Source organism: Schistocerca americana, chromosome 4 (genome assembly GCF_021461395.2).
Source record: "Schistocerca americana isolate TAMUIC-IGC-003095 chromosome 4, iqSchAmer2.1, whole genome shotgun sequence".
Taxonomy (NCBI): domain Eukaryota; kingdom Metazoa; phylum Arthropoda; class Insecta; order Orthoptera; family Acrididae; genus Schistocerca; species Schistocerca americana.
Window position 1 is genome coordinate 808,076,203 of NC_060122.1, and position 18,206 is coordinate 808,094,408.

At 44.1% G+C, this 18,206-nt stretch overlaps 1 non-coding gene across 1 annotated transcript; it reads left to right on the plus strand.

Annotated features, from left to right (window-relative positions):
- The first annotated feature begins 7,326 nt into the window (after positions 1–7,326).
- On the plus strand, positions 7,327–7,401 carry Trnat-ugu. Its single transcript has one exon. It is a non-coding gene; the product is annotated as a tRNA-Thr (tRNA).
- The last annotated feature ends 10,805 nt before the right edge of the window (positions 7,402–18,206 follow it).

Genomic DNA, 18,206 nt, shown 5'->3' on the forward strand with positions numbered 1-18,206 from the left:
AAGGAGTGCAGAAAGATATATTTTTTTTCTTGATATATGTATTTTCAGCCACTTCGTTGTGTACCACAAGATCAGTGGAAAGAAAAATCCTGCTGCACCGATTTCAGGCCCAACGTTGCACAGTAACTGCTAGACAGAGCAGAGGTACCTGAGAACTTTGTTAATGGGTGGCCATAAGCGACTACCGTCCCCTATGAGACTTCAGGCAAAAGCATGGACTCACTTCTCGACGCAAATATCCGCAGTTAAGAATGAAAAAATATCGCAAAAACGTTTGTGTAATACTCAAGAGGAAAGAGAAATGTTAGTGCATGGTAGTGTGAAAATATGATGTTGCTCTACATTTAGAAAACTGTATTGAGTTCTAGCAACCCAACAATCATACTAGCTGATGTGTAAAACATTTATGCTAGCTGACATGTATTACATCTTATTTCACAGCAACCAGTAGGATATTTAATACCAATCTCACTGGGTTACCTTTCCTAAGGATCCTGAAAGGTCTGTAAAATCATTATACAAGAATCATTGGTAAAGATCCTCTTGTAATCTATAGACATTTTGTGGAGTTCAATCTTTCTGTTTAGGAGCAAAAACTGGAATGCAAGATCTTTTTTAGAACAATGTCTTACACCAAAACTAAAACGTGAAGTTCTGTTCGTTACTCTTCGGGCCAAGCAAGATTATGAATGCGAAAACCTACTGCAATGTATAACTGCGTTATAACACAGTATTGTCGCAGAGGAAACTTCAAGAAATATGCCACAGTTAAACATGAAAACTATTACATTGTTTCCCGAGACAGAAGAAACCGATTCTGTAATTATTGATGCATCAGAGCCAGAAATGTCAGACCCATAAACATAATAATCTTCAATACAAACGTCTTTTGAGGATGAAGTTATTAGCTTAAATAAAATTATTCGCATAAAATCAAATATAGTGTAAAACTGGGCAAATAGACGTAGTAGGCAGCATCTTTGAGTAAACATGTAATCGTCTTGGGTTCGTTTCTACCAACTGCTTAAATTTTTAATAAAAATAATTAGTATTGGCGGCCGAAGTCTCCCAGTTTAAGGAATCAACTTTATTTTTCCAACGGCATTATCAAAGAGGGCGGAGAAGCAGACAGAATTTGAAGACAACCGCTTGTACATAGAAAATGTCCATAAACGGCGGAAGAATCAGCAGTGAACAACGGCGTCAGAATGCAGAAGGCGATGGAAGCCACTACATTAAAAACACATAATGTGTATCCACAGGTCATGTGTCCTGTAATTGGAAAGTAGTCATGTTCTCTCCGTCGGTTAAGAACCCCCGGTTAGTTCCCCGTTTGGCTCTCCAGGGGGAGACTGCCAAGGCCGTGGTAACTATGAGAGAAGATGAAATAAATAACGAAACGGTAACATTTTACAGGCCACAATGGGGAATGCCGTAAGTTTGAACGTGGTAGGGACGATAGGAAATCTGAAAAGGGGAGCGCAAAGGGTCAATCTGGTTATATTGGAGGTCAGTAAGGTGAAATGGAAGGAAGATAACGATTTCTGGTGAGACAGTATAGGGTAATATCAGCTGCAACACAAAATGGTATGACGTGAGTAGGATTCTTTAAGAACAGAAAGGTAGGGCAGAAATGAATTACTGTGAGCAGTTTAGTGACAGGGCTGTTCTCATCAGAATCGACCGAAAACAGTAGGGAACAACAATAGTTCACGTATAAGGGCCGACGTCTGAGGCTGAAAATCAAGCGGTACAACGAGAATGTAGGGATACTGAACACATAATCAGTATGTAGAGGGAGATACAAGTTTAATAATCATGGGAGATTGTAACGTGGAAGTATGGGAAGGAACAGCAGAAAGAGTAACGAGAGAAAATGGGCTTGGTAGTAGGAAAGTGAGAGGATAAACACTAATTGAGTTCTACGATAAATTACATCTAGTAATAGAGAATTCACTGTCCGCAAATCTCAAGAGGAGGAGGCACAGTTGGAAAAGACCCAGAGGCACGGGAAGATTCCACGTGTATATTACACGGGAGGATTCGACGCGTATATCACATCATTGCCATACAGAGATTCCGAAATCATATATTGGATTGCAAGGTGTACCCAGGAGCAGATATAGACACAGGTGACAATTTATTAATGATGAAGAGTGAACTCAAATTTAGGAGCATCGTTCGGAAGTAGCATTGCGAAAAAAGGTAGGATAATAAGATACTGAAATAAAAAGTCGGGTTGCAAGTTAGCTGAGGTTGTATGTCCTGCGATAATAAATACTACAGTAGACAGTTCAGCTGAATAGGAGTAAACACCTCTAGAAGGGACAATCACCGAAGTTGGGCAGACAAATGTAGGTACGAGGATGGTAACTACGAAGAAACCTTGGGTTGTTGTTGTTGTTGTTGTTGTGCTCTTCAGTCCTGAGACTGGTTTCATGCAGCTCTCCATGCTACTCTATCCTGTGCACGCTTCTCGATCTCCCAGAACTTACTGCAACCAACATCCTTCCGAATCTGCTTAGTGTATTCATCTCTTGGTCTCCCTCTACGATTTTTACTCTCCACACTGCCCTCCAATGCTAAATTTGTGATCCATTGATGCCTCAGAACATGTCCTACCAACTGGTCCCTTCTTCTTGTCAAGTTGTGCCACAAACTCCTCTTCTCCCCAATTCTATTCAATACCTCCTCATCAGTTGTGTGATCTACCCATCCAATCTTCAGCATTGTTCTGTAGCACCACATTTCAAAAGCTTCTATTCTCTTCTTCTCCAAACTATTTATCGTCCATGTTTCACTTCCATACATGGCTAAACTCCATACAAATACTTTCAGAAACGACTTCCTGACATTTAAATCTATACTCGAAGTTAACAAATTTCTCTTCTGCAGAAACGTTTTCCTTGCCATTACCAGTCTACATTTTAGATCCTCTCTACTTCGACCATCACCAGTTATTTTGCTCCCCAAATAGCAAAACTTCTTTACTACTTTACGTGTCTCATTTCCTAATCTAATTCCCTCAGTATCACCCGACTTAATTCGACTACATTCCATTATCATCGTTTTGCTCTTGTTGATGTTCATCTTATATCCTCCTTTCAAGACACTCTCCATTCCGTTCAACTGCTCTTCCAAGTCCTTTGTTGTCTGACAGAATTTCAATGTCATCGGCGAACCTTAAAGTTTTTATTTTTTGTCCATGGATTTTAATACCTACTCCGAATTTTTCTTTTGTTTCCTTAAGTGCTGGCTCAATATACAGAGATTGAAAAACATCGGGGAGAGGCTGCAACCCTGTCTCACTCCCTTCCCAACCACTGCTTCCCTTTCATGCCCCTCGGCTCTTATAACTGCCATCTGGTTTCTGTACAAATTGTGCATAGCCTCTCGCTCCCTGTATTTTACCCCTGCCACATTTATAATTTGAAAGAGAGCACTCCGGTCAACATCGTCAAAAGCTTTCTCTAAGTTTACAAATGCTAGAAACGTAAGTTTGCCTTTTCCTTAATCTTTCTTCTAAGATACGTCGTAAGGTCAGTATTGCCTCACGTGTTCCAATATTTCTGCGGAATCCTTGGGTAACAGATATAAAACTTGAATTCATCGACGAAAGAAGGAAGTACAAAAACGTTCAGGAAGAAACAGAAGTACCACTATAAAAGTCATTAAGGAATGGAATAGCAGAGAAAGTAGAAATGCCACTCATTTATTGTGGATGTAAGTTAGAACAATAATTGCAATAATGTATTCTCATGTAAGAAAAGGAAAAGATCGGAATGTAATCGGAATGTATTATTGGCTCTTTTATCACTACTGAACGTTACTTCGCAATTTTGATGCAGTTTGTCGGCACACAGTTAGCGCTGGAGGATATGCCAGGCCCCAGTGGTTCATGTAAGATGGAGCCATACCACATCGCACAGAACAGGTGCGTCGCTTTCTTGACGAATATTTCGGAAATAGAGTCATTGTATTGAAATATTGGCTTCCATACTGGCCTGATCTGATATCTGGTGACTACTTTTTGTGGGGCACTGTCTACCACAACCATCCCACCACGCTGGACGACCTTGAATCGACGATGTATGTTGCATCTGAATGAATTTCCGCTGAGACAATACAGGATGTGATGCCACATTTCATTGTTCGTTTGCGTCGTGACCTTCGCACTCTGAATGGTGATCATTTTGAAAAGACTGTGATGTGACTGCAAACACTGCTTGCAGCAAATGAGTTTAATTAGGGACACTGGTACTGTACAGCTCCATCTCTTAGAAGCTTTTCGAACTATTTCGAAACTTCCCTATAGCTTCTAAACAAAATTCTAACAGCTTTGACAGTAAACATACGATTTGTTGCACTCATAATTCGATCTTAGGTTTCGAGATATTTTATTTTGAAGTCATGGCCTACTTCGTTGGCCACCTTTCATCTTCGTAAGAAATTAACTTAGAGGCAACGGAATCAAGGTAGTTAACGTTCCCCGGGCAGGTATACAACACTTATTTGGTACATTTTTTATTTTGCTTGCGGAAAGAAAGTTATTGGGGATGATGAAGATACACTACTGGCCATTAAAATTACTACACCACGAAGATGACGCGAAATTTAACCGACAGGAAGAAGATGCTGTGGTATGCAGATGATTAGCTTTTCAGAGCATTCACACAAGGTTGGCACCGGTGGCGACACATATAACGTGCTGACATGAGGAAAGTTTCCAACAGATTTCTCATACACAAACAGCAGTTGACCGGCGATGCCTGATGAAACGTTGTTGTGATGCCTCGTGTAAGAAGGAGAAATGAGTACCATCAAGTTTCCGACTTTGATAAAGGTCGGATTGTAGCCTATCCCGATTGCGGTTTATCGTATCGTGACATTGCTCCTCGCGTTGGTCGAGGTCCAATGACTGTTAGCAGAATATGGAATCGGTGGGTTCAGGAGGGTAATACGGAATGCTGTGCTGGATCCCAACGGCCTCGTATCACTAGCAGTTGAGATGACAGGCATCTTATGCTCCTGGATTAACGGATCGTGCACCCACGTCACGATCTATGAGTCAACAGATGGGGACGTTTGCAAGACAACAACCATCTGGACGAACAGTTCGAAGACGTTTGCAGCAGCATGGACTATGAGCTCGGAAACCATGGCTGCGGTTACCCTCGACTATGCATCACAGACAAAAGCGCCCGCGATGGTGTACTCAACGACGAACCTGTGTGCACGAATGGCAAAACGTCATTTTTCGGATGAATCCAGGTTCTGTTTACAGCATCATGATGGTGGCATCCATGTTTGGCGACATCGCGGTGAACGTACATAGGAAGCGTGTATTCGTCATCGCCATATTGGCGTATCACCCGGCGTGATGGTATGGGGTGCTATTGGTTACACGTCTCGGTCACCTCTTGTTCGCATTGAAGGCACTTTGAACAGTGGACGTTACATTTCAGATGTGCTACGACCTGTGGCTCTACCCTCCATTCGGTCCCTGCGAAACCCTACATTGCAGCAGGATAATGCACGACCGCATGTTGCAGGTTCTGTACAGGCCTTTCTGGAGACAGAAAATGTTCGACTGCTGCCCTGGCCAGCACATTCCCCAGATCTCTCACCAATTGAAAACGTCAGTGGTGGCCGAGCAACTGGTTCGTCACAATATGCCAGTCACTACTGTTGATGAACTGTGGTATCGTGTTGAAGCTGCATGGGCAGCTGTACCCGTAGACGCCATCCAAGCTCTGTTTGATTCAATGACCAGGCGTGTCAAGACCGTTATTACGGCCAGAGGTGGTTGTTCTGGGTACTGATTTCTCAGGATCTATGCACCCAAATTGTGTGAAAATATAATCTCATGTCAGTTATAGTATAACAAACTTGTCCAATGAATACCCGTTTATGATCTGCATTTCTTCTTGGTGTAGTAATTTTAATGGCCAGTAGTGCATATCGAGCTTAGTTTCCGAGATATTTTATTTATAAGTCATTGTCTCCTTCGTTGGACACATTTTATCTTCGTAACAAATAAATTTACAAGCAACGGAATCAAGGTGGTTAACGTCCCCCAGGCAGGTAAACAACACTTATTTGATACATTTTTTATTTTGCTTGTGGAAGGAAAGGTATTGGGGATAGTGAAGATAAATGGAACTCCCCGTATATTCGCTATCCTCACGCACGATTTTCTTTCATTGGTGCCGTCAACAGCCTTCGGGGTGTTTTTCTACTACAGTTCTCGTTTTGAACTCATTCCGACTAAACCCATCCTCGACGCCGCCCTGTGTTCACAGCTGCCCCTTCACACTTGTGTTCTCAAACAACCGCTGCTGTCAGTGAGAGGAGCGGTCGCTTTCTTTCTTGGGCACGACGGTGGAAATCCCGGTGCGTGTTGAGCAGAGTGATTGAGAGAGTGGACTGTGAGTGGGAGAGAGTGGTCCGGTGGGGGCGGGGGGGGGGGGGACGGGAGGGGATGGAGAGGCCTCTTCAGGCCGCGGGGGCGGCAGGTGCGCCGAGGCGCCGGGGCGGGGCCGTTTTGTCTGCCGACGCCGCCGCCGACGCCGACGACGACGAGCGGTATCGATTGTGGGGCCGGCGCCGCGGCCCACCCAAACACCGCCGCCGCCGCCTAACGTATGGCGGCGCACCCCCGCCCTTTCAGCACCAGCAGCGCTGAACGTCGCCAGGGTGTGCTATGGCTCCCTGCAATCACAGCTGACACTGCTGCACTGGGAACCAGACCAATGGCATATGTGTGCGACAGCGTGCTGCGAGCTGACATCCCAGACATGTTCGGGCTCACATGCGGTTCCTCTTCGTCTAAATGTCTTGGCTCAAACTCGTCAAGGGGTTCTACCGCACGTGTCGCGTTAGACGCCCTAAATCAGACACTTGTGACCCTTTGGTTAAATTGTCAGGCTGATGGCAAGTTTGCGAAATTGTATGAAACACACAGAGTTAGTATAACATATAATAACAGTAGTAATAATATAGGGAACTAATTAAACGAGCCATAAATGATGTAGTCCACACAGTTGCGATTTATGTGTGAAGATGGTATCTGTTCTTTCGGACATGTCCGAAACAACAGATACCATCTTCATATACAGTTAAGGCTAACCGGCCATTGATCTCCTTCTTCTGTGAAGATGAACACGCATTGCTCAAACTCTTACGGGACTCGGTAAGATTGTCTGCCGCGAGAACTAAGTGTAATGGGCAGGGGCACTACGAATGTAGTGTGGACATTAAGTTGGGAATGTGGGTCACACGGGGAGCGTGCAAGGGGTGAGTCCCTGCATTCGCACTGTCCCCTGTGCCCTTGGTGGCTCAGGTGGATAGAGCGTCTGCCATGTAAGCAGAAGATCCCGGGTTCGAGTCCCGGTCGGGGCACACATTTTCACCTGTCCCCGTTGATGTACATCAACGCCTGTCGGCAGCGTAGGGTCTTGATTTAATTATCACTTCAGTTGCGATTTGGTTAGAATAAGCCGGCCGGAGTGGCCGTGCGGTTCTAGGCGCTACAGTCTGGAGCCGAGCGACCGCTACGGTCGCAGGTTCGAATCCTGCCTCGGGCATGGATGTGTGTGATGTCCTTAGGTTAGTTAGGTTTAATTAGTTCTAAGTTCTAGGCGACTGATGACCACAGAAGTTAAGTAGCATAGTGCTCAGAGCCATTTTTTTGGTTAGAATAATATTTATTCAGAAAGCAAACTAATACCGAAGGTGGTCGTATTTAGAGTTACTGTTACACTCGAGCATCATATCCATCTGACACAGTTCGATCACTTACAATCTCATCGCGAAATACAAGTCCAATGCTCCACCTCGTTATCTACGTGAAAAGTTCACACCAGGCGCGCGGCTGCTCACCGCTCAGAGACTAAGTCCCGCGATATCACACAGCTACCTAAAGACCGAACTTTCCGCTTTCGCATCTCCACCAGCACTGCCCTCTGCCCGTCTCCGGCCGCGTCGCCCACGTGTGCCAATCATCGTCGCTCAACTGACTAGTGCAGTTCCCTTCCCTGAAACCGTTCATCTGATTGGCTACAAGTTATTCTACATTATTTTACATTTTAACATATTTAAATAACCAAATTTTGACCACTTTCACGTTCTAAATAAAGTAACAATAATATCCATTAAATATTAAAAGTTAAATTCTTTTACATAAAACAATATCCTTCTTAACTTTAAATGTCACGGAAAGTAGCCTGGCACCAGTGTGCTTTCTCATAAATAAATGAAGAACAAAAGTAATTATTATGCACTAAACTTTACAACAAATATTCTGTTACCTAAAGATTCAATGAGGTGTCATGCTGTCATCAAAAATGGCACTAAGCACCATGGGACTTAACATATGAGGTCACCAGTCCCCTAGAACTTAGGACTACTTAAACCTGACTAACCTAAGGACATCACACACATCCATGCCCTAGGCAGGATTCGAACCTGCGACCGTAACAGCAAGGCGGTTCCGGACTGAAGCGCCTGGAACCGCTCGGCCACAGCGCCTGCCTGCTGTCATCGTTCAATGTGTTTTGTGTGAAGGAAATGATAATCTGATGCCTAACTGAAAATACTGATAATTTAAATTTACTATATCTTTTAAACACATAAAGTTACAGAGTTGGTGTTTACAACATTTTTCATTTTGATGATGCGCTTTCGGGTGAAATGTCGATCGTTACGATCGACCAAAGCGTTCCGATTTTAGCGTTCAGGTCTTTGTTAAAAAACTTGTTAATTTCACATAAACAGTAAATCCCCCGCCCCTCCCCTCCGCCCCATGCACCATGGACCTTGTCGTTGGTGGGGAGGCTTGCGTGCCTCAGCGACACAGATAGCCGTACCGTAGGTGCAACCACAACGGAAGAGTATCTTTTGAGAGGCCAGACATACGTGTGGTTCCTGAAGAGGGACAGCAGCTTTTTCAGCAGTTGCAGAGGCAACAGTCTGGATGATTGACTGAACTGGCCTTGTAACGGTAACCAAAACGGCCTTACTGTGGTGGTACTACGAACGGCTGAAAGCAAGGGGAAACTACAGCTGTAATTTTTCCCGAGGGCATGCAGCAGTATGGTTAAATAATGATGGAATCCTCTTGGGTAAAATATTCCGGAGGTAAAATAGTCCCTCATCCGGAACTCCGGGCGAGGAATACCCAGGTGGACGCCGTTATCAGGAGAAACAAAACTGGCGTTCTACGGACAGGAGCGTGGAATGACAGATCCCTTCATCGGGCAGGAAGGTTATAAAATTCAAAGAGGGAAATGGATAGGTTAAAGTTAGATATAGTGGGAACTAGTGAAGCTCCGTGGCACGAGGAACAAGACTTCTGGTCAGGTGAATACAGCGTTATAAATACAAAATCAAATAGAGATAATGCAGTGGTAAGTTTAATTATGAATTGAAAAATAGCAGCGCGGGTAAGCCACTACGAACAGCATAGTGAACGCATTATTCTAGCCAAGAGAGACACGAAGCCCACGCCTGCCACAGCAGTACAAGTTTATATGCCAACTAGCTCCGCAGACGACGAAGAGATCGAAGAAATGTATGATGAGATAAAAGAAATTACTCAGATAGTGAAGGGGGACGAATACTTAATAGTCATGGGGGTCTGGTATTCGACAGTAGAAAAACGAAAAGAAGGAAAAAGTATGTGAATATGGAATGGGGGTAAGGAATGAAAGAGGAAGCCGCCTGGTAGAATTTTGCACAGAGCATAACTTAATCATAGCTAACACTTGGTTCAAGAATCATAAAACGAGGTGGTATACTTAGAAGAAGCCTGGAGACACTGGAAGGTTTCAAATACAAATGGTAAGACAGAGATTTAGGGATCAAGTTTTAAATTGTAAGACATTTCAAGGCGCATATGTGGACTCTGACCACAATCTATTGGTAATAAACTGTAGATTAAAACTGAAGAAACTGCAAAAAGGTGCTAATTTAAGGAGATGCGACTTGGATAAACCGAAAGAACCAGAGGTTGTAGAGTGTTTCAGAGAGAGCATTAGGGAACGATTGACAAGAATGGGTGAAAGAAATACAGTAGAAAAAGAACGAGTAGATTTGAGAGCTGAAATAGTGAAGGCAGGGGAGGATCAAGTAGGTAAAAATGCGAGGGCTACCGGAAATCCTTGTGTAAAAGGTATTGAATTTAACTGATGAATGGAGGAAATATAAAAATGCAGTAAATGAAGCAGGCAAAAAGGAATACAAACGTCTCGCAAGTGAGATCAATGAGAAAGACACGAAGTACAAAATGGCTAAGCATGGGTGGCTAGAGGACAAAGGTAGGGATGTAGAGGCATATATCACTAGGCGACGATAGATATTGCCTACAGGAAAATTAAAGAGACCTCTGGAGAAAAGAGAACCACTGTATGAATATCAAGAGCTCAGATGGAGTACCAGTTCCAAGCAAAGAAGGGAAGGTACAAAGGTGGAAGGAAGACACAGAGGCTCTATACAACGCCGACGTACTTCAGGTTAATACTATTGAAATGTAAGAGGAGATGAAGATGAAATGGGAAATACGATACTGCGTGAAAGACCTAAATCGATACAAGGCCCCGGGAGTAGACAACATTCCATTAGAACTACTGATAGCCTTGGGAGAGCCAGCCCTGACAAGAGGAATATAAGCATTCCAATCCCGAAGAAAGGAGGTGTTGACAAATGTGGAAATTACCGAACCATCAGTTTAATAAGTCACGGCAGCAAAATACTGACACGAATTCTTTACAGACGAGTGGAAAAACTGGTGAAGCCGACCTTGTGGAAGATCAGTTTGGATTCTGTAGAAACGTTGGAACACGCGAGGCGATAATAACCCTACCACTTATCTTAGAAGATAGATTAAGGAAAGGCAAACCTACGTACCTAGCATTTGTAGACTTAGAGAAAGCTTTTGACAACGTTAACTGGAATACTCTCTTTCAAATTCTGAAGGTGGCAGGGGTAAAATACAGGGAGCGAAAGGCTATTTACAATTTGTACAGAAACCAGATGGCAGTTACATGAGCCGCGGGAATGAAAGGGAAGCAGTGGTTGGGAAGGGAGTGAGACAGGGTTGTAGCCTATCCCCGATGTTATTCAAATGGTTCAAATGGCTCTGAGCACTATGGGACTTAACATCTTAGGTCATAAGTCCCCTAGAACTTAGAACTACTTAAACTTAAGGACATCACACACATCCATGCCCCAGGCAGGATTCGAACCTGCGACCGTAGCAGTCCCGCGGTTCCGGACTGCAGCGCTTAGAACCGCAAGGCCACCGCGGCCGGCGATGTTATTCAATCTATACATTGAACAAGCAGTAAAGGAAACAAAGGAGAAAATAGAAAAAAATTGGATTAGGAATTAAAAACTATAGAGAAGAAATAAAAACTTCGAGGTTTGCCGATGATACTGTAATTCTGTCAGTGACATCAAAGGACCTGGAAGAGTAGTTGAACGGAATGGACAGTGTCTTGAAAGGAGGCTATAAGATGAACATCAACAAAAGCAAAACGAAGATAATGGAATGTAGTCCAACTAAATCAGGTGATGCGGTGGGATTTAGATTAGTAAATGAGACACTTAAAATAGTAAAGGAGCTTAGCTATTTCGGGAGCAAAATAACTGATGATTGATGTAGGGAGGACATAAAATGTAGACTGGCAATGGCAAGAAAAGCATTTCTGAAGAAGAGAAATTTGTTAACACCGAGTATAAATTTAAGTGTCAGGAAGTATTTTCTCAAAGAATTTATATGGAGTGTAGCCACATATGGATGTGAAACGTGGGTGATAAATAGTTTAGACAAGAAAATAGAAGCTTTTGAAATGTGGTGCTACAGGAGAATGTTTAAGATTAGATGGGTAGATCATGCAACTAATTAGGAGGTACTGAATAGCCGGGGCGGGATTAGCCGAGCGGTGTGTGGCTTTGCAGTCATGGACTGTGCGACTGGTATCGGCGGAGGTTCGAGTCCTCCCTCGGGCATGTGTGTGTGTGTGTGTGTGTGTTTGTCCTTAGGATAATTTAGGTTAAGTAGTGTGTAAGCTCAGTGATTGATGACCTTAGCAGTTAAGTCCCATTAGATTTCACACACATTAGAATTTATTTTATTTATTTATTTATTTATTTTTTTTTTTTTTTGTACTGTAGAGAATTGGGAAGAAGAGGAATTTGTGTAGAAGAAGGGATCGGTTGGTAGGACATGTTCTGAGGCGTCAAGGGATCACCAATTTAGCAGTGGAGGGCAGCGTGGAGACTAAAAATCGTAGAGGGAGACCAAGAGATGATTCAGAAGGATGTAGGATGCAGTAGGTACTGGGAGATGAAGAAGCTTGCACAGGATAGTGTAACATGGAGAGCTGCATCAAACCAGTCTCTGGACTGAAGACCACAACAACAGCAGTCAATCCTATACTATTGTAGATAGGATCAATATTCAAGTTTTACTGGGGTCACCATGAAAATGTAAGAAAGATGATAGATTAAAATTACCGTGGCTTCATTGCTTGAATTACTACAGAATTAAATAGTTTTAATAACTGCTTCCCTTTGCTGTCAATCTTAGGTCCACCATATTTACCACTGCTACGCCTACCTGGGCACAAACAGCTCCCACGGAGTTTCCCTATGACGTAGGTTCTCGTCTGTCTCACTCGCACATTACAGCGCTTAGGCCTGATCAGTCTGGCCTCATACAGCACAATAGACGCCTGTGAATTTCCCCATCTCGTGGCGAATCTGCTCTCTTTGTGGCACACGGTCCTGGGCGACAGGATTTGTTTCACGATTCCTGGAAGGCTGTCTCTTTCGGCCATATACTTAAATGAAAGTGAAATGCTCGTTAACTCACAACGCGTACCTAACATGTTCCAGAACGGTGCACTTACGAACTGGATTTTGCAGTGCCCATACCTCGGGTTCTATCTGTACTACTCCAAAATCAAAGCAACAAACTGCTATTTCTCCGTCTTGTGTCTAATTCACGGTATAATCGTACAAACCGTCAACAGATGTCCATACTATCGTGTCTTGCACGGAATGTGGCATTCCTGTCAACAGACAACCACGCCAACGATGAACCGAGAGCACCTACCAAACGGGGTAGTGTGTACCAGATAGTTCCACAACCACAATCGCTGCTTATACAGTCAAAGACATGCGGTATGGTACAAAGAAGACACCTACCAGACTCTCTGCGGTAGAGGGCCACAAGAAGAATGGAAGCATGACAGTCGGACACTGATGTGGCCCGATGGCTTAAGGCGAATCATTCTGTTGTTTGTCGGATGTGTTGACAATTTATAGTGACCGAAACAGTAGCCTGAAGGGAGCCGACCATGTGTGCTATCAGGCTGTAAGGGTACGATGGTACTGCCTTAGTACTGCACGGCAACTGGGACATCGCAGCATCCACTGGGCGTGTTACATCGAGGTGACAGAAGGCTTCGGCAGAGTGGCCTTTATTGTTGGAGACCTGCTGTATGTTTTCCTCTGATTCCTCTTCACAGAAGGGAACGTTTAGAGTGGAGTCGTCAACATACCACCTGGACGTCGAACAGTGGGCCAATGTTCTTTCCACAGATGAGTCCCGATTTGTTTGGAGAGTGGTTCTCCAGGCATTCGCATCTGGAAGGAACGTGGAACACGATTTAAGGACTCAAGAACTGTGGAGAGAGACCGGTAACGAGGAGGATCCCTAATGTTGTGGGCAGGGATTATGTGGACCCCACGAAAATCTCTTCCTGAAATTGTACAGGTGAATCGGCAAGGTTTAACCACTGTCAGGTATAGTGATGGGTTCTTGCGTGCTGGTGTGAACCCAGACTTCCTATTGATGGACGACAATAATCGACCTCAAAGAGAACAGGTGGGCCGGCTGAGCGGTTCTAGGCGCTTCAGTCTGGAACCACGCGACCGCTACGGTCTAGGGGACTGATGACCTCAGATGTTAAGTCCCAGTCTGCTTAGAGCCATTTGAACCATTTTTGAAGAAAGACGAAAGTAATGAGACCTGGCAGAAATCAGAACTGCGAAACCCTAACAGTAGAATTGGTGGTCAGGAAGTAGATGAAGTTAAGAAATTCTGCAGTCTAGCCAGCAAAATAATGCTTGGAGCAAGAAGGACATCAAAAGCAGACTAGCAATGGCAGAAAGAACATTGCTGGACAAGAGAAGTCTACTAGTATCAATCATAGGCCTAAATTAGAGGACGAAAAATCTGAGACTGTACGTTTGGAGCACAGCTTTGAATGGTATTGAAACATGGACTGTGGGGAAACCAGAACAGAGGAGAGTGAAATCACTTGAGATGAGGTGCTACAGACGAATGTTGAAAATAATGTGGACTAATAATGTAAGGAATGCGGAGGTTCTGCACAGAATCAGAAAGGAAAGTAATATTTGGGAAGCACTGGCCAAAAGAAGGGATAGATTAATAGGACATCTATAAAGACATCAAAAAATAGCTTTCATGTTATTAGAGGCAGCTGTAGAGGGTAAAAACTGTAGAGGATGACGGAGACTGGTACACATCTAGCAAACAACTGAGGACACAGGTTGCAAGCACTACTCTGAGGTGAAGAGGTTGCCACAGGAGAGGAATTCATGGCAGGCCGCATCAAATGAATCAGAAGACTTGGACATCTTTAGCAGGTTTAAGGGTCCTGATTTATTTCTTACTGAGATGACATCCAATGACGAGTCCGCATCCTATGTTATTGAGTTCTCCTTAACGGGCCATTCTGCTGTCACCGCTTCTTCACTGACGCCACAATACCCCCTGTCTACTTTTATACCGTCATCTCATGTGATCTACTGGTCAATTCTGCATTACGCAGAGGTGTACGGACACTTTTGATCAGATAGCGTATAGATGATGAGTCTACCTTAGAAAGCTTTTGTTGGGAGCGAATCTATGAAACCACACGTGTATCAGCATGTTTCTGGCTTTGTTCTACATTTCAGTATGCAGAAGTAGTTAATTGAGGCAAGTAGCTGGAATACCATTAATAATGACGAAATAAATCTAGGGGGAAGAGCCTGGTTTGAGTGTACAAAGGACAATATTTCGGCAGTCGACCTTGTTGCCATCATCAGGTGTGCTGATGTACTGCAGGGGGATGGCAGGCATGAGGTAAATATCAGATTCCACCTCTCCCACCCTCGGGCGCTCCCTCTGTCGCCCGCGCTGTGGGCGCTCTCTCTGCCGTTTGCCCCACGGTTCGACGCCCGGCTTGTGGTCAAACGTCTGGATGTTCCCTCGTATGTCCGCGCCCAGAGAGGTTTTCCGGCGGCGTTTCGAAGGTTCGTTCCACTGCCCTCGAAGTCATTACATTCTGGGATTCCTCCTTAATCTGGGTAACGGATGGTTCCCAATCTTGGTTAAGGGAATAGCCGCTGTTACGATTCAGTTCAGGTTTTCTTACTCTGATCTCTATAGCTTCTTTGATGATACAGTCCCAATACTTCGAAGTCTGTTTGAGGGCCTTGGTCTTGTCATAATCCATGGCGTGAAGTTCTGACAGGCAATGCTCGGCGATCGCAAACTTATTAGGCTGTTATAGTCTCGTGTGCCGCTGGTGTTCACGGCATCGGTCTTCAATGGTGCGAATTGTCTGACACATGTATTCCTTACCGCACTGGCACGGTATTTTGTAAACCCCTCACTTACGTAAACCAAGGTCGTCCTTAACAATGCCAAGAAGTGCTCTGGTTTTAGTTGGAGGGCAGAAGACGGTGTTTAATTGATATCTGCGTAAAATGCGTCCACCTTTTCCCGATAAGGCCCCAGAAAACGAAACGAATGCCGTGACCGTGTTTTTCTCAGGTTCTTCATTAGTTTCCGCCAGTTGTGTTGCGAGTGTCGGATGTAGAGCATCCCGGATTTGCCTTTCCTTATAACCGTTTTTCAGAAACACGGACTTCAGATGGGCCAATTCTTGTTGGAGACTGTCTTCGTCAGTTTTTAGCACGCCGTTCTCAACAGGGTGGTGGCAGCTATCCACGCATAGGTGTCAGTTTTCTTTCTGCACACGCTGTGCCCCAACCTGCCCTCATCTCGTCTTTTGACGAGAACTTCCAAGAAGTGGAGCATCCCATGCGATTCTACATCCAATTGATATTACCTACATTGATATTCTCGTGTCTTGAGTTGAGATGTGCGAGAAATTCCGTCAGCTTGTCTCTTCCATGTGGCCAAATAACAGACGTGTCGTCCACGTATCTGAAGAAACAGGTAGATTTTAGATGCGCTGACTTCAAGGCTTCATCCTCGCAATGTTCCATGTACATGTTAGCGACGACGGGAGAGAGAGGACTCCCTATAGCAACACCTTCGGTCTGCTCGTTGTAGTCACCGTCATATAGAAAATATGCTGACGTCAGAACATGTCTGAACAGATCGGTGGTTTTCTCATCAAATTTCCGGCCGATGATCTGCAGAGATTCAGGTACCAGAAACCTAGTAAACAGGGAAAACACGTCGAAGCTCCCAAGTATGTCAGGTTCCTTAATCGTGAGGTGGTTGATGCGTCCCAAGAAATCCGAAAAGTTGCGGATATGGTGTGAGATGTCCCCACGTAGGGGCTGAGCAGCTGCTTGAGGTACTTGGCAGTACATCAGCACACCTAATGATGGCATCAAGGTTAACTGCCGAAGAATTGTGTCCTTTGTACACTTACGCCAGGCTGTTCACCCGAGATTTATTTCGTCATGAAATACGCCTGGAGAAATTGAATAATGATAATAATCAAATATGTGGTGTGACGTGTACAAGTGCAGATATTTCTCTTGGTGATTGATGACGGTGTACTGAACAACATTAAATCAGTATTTACATCATTTGCAGACTAATAGTTATAGCTATTACGTGTTGTGTCTTTTTGGATTCGGTAGTACCAACAGGTTTATGTGGCAAGAGCAAGCCATTTATGCTTATCTGCCTCTGAGTAGTTGGTCAGGTGTTGAAGTGTGGACATGTGGACACAAAATGTTTAATCTATACTGACAGGGACAGTCCACTTAGTGGTGCAGTTACGATTGTGGAAAGAACATCAACTTGTAAAATTTGTGATATGTCTGTGGGAGAAATAGGGTAAAGGGGATCCCAGGACTCTTTTGATATCAAATTGCTATGGTAATTAATTAAACTGATCAATCTAACCATCCCTCCCCTTAACCTATTGTTCTGCTAAGTGATTTATGACGTTCTACCAATATCTACTGTTACGCTAATAGATTTATGAAGGCCTGGGGATAATCCGTTCTTCTGAAAAGCCCTGCCATCCCTTGGATTAATCCATCCTTCTGAAAAACCCCTCAACCCCTCCCCTCCCCATCCTCTGGGAAATCCCAAGTCATTCTCCTCACCACACAAACACATTTCTGATATAGAATTAATTGAATAATTAACTAGGCCGCGCGGGGTAGCCACACGGTCCCGGACGTCTTGTCATGGTCCATGCGGCTCACCCTGTTACGGGTTCGAGTCCTCCCTCGGTCGTGGGTGTGTGTGTCGTTCTTAGCGTAAGTCAGATTACGTAGTGTGTAAGCTTAGGGACCGATGACCTCAGCTGTTTGGTCCCATAAGACCTTACCACAAATTTCCAAATTAACTAAACATTCCTGTCTCGGATATCCGCATCCTATCGGGGGGACCCTCCTCTGCCTTCATGATCCCCCTGCTTGCGGGAAATTAAAAAATCGGCAGGAAATTCAAAATCGGCAGAAGCTCAGAATTTCGTAGTAAACTCGAAATTTGATGGTAAAGTCAAATTCTAATTACATTGTATTGCAGTAGACAGAAGAATAGTAAACTGTACAATATTCTTAATTTATAAAAATTCAATTTACATATAGCTGGTATTGAAGAATGTAGGGTACTCTCTTTATTTGATGCTTGGAATACTGACTCTATCTAGCTATGAGACCACAGTCCAGAATGGGGTACCCATAATACTGTTGCAGTCTCACTCCCTCCTTCTACAGGCGAGAACTTCGAAAATTGGCGGGAAAAAAAACATTTTTTTTCCGCTGACTGTGAAACATGGGAGCTGGGCCAGGGTAGTCGGGACCAGTCAAGCACCAGCTTCGTTAATAACAGCTGGATGTAGAGAGCATATTTTCGCTGTTGGTCTAGCACTAGACAGTTCCTCCACCCAGCAACCATCTGCAGAAAGAATGGC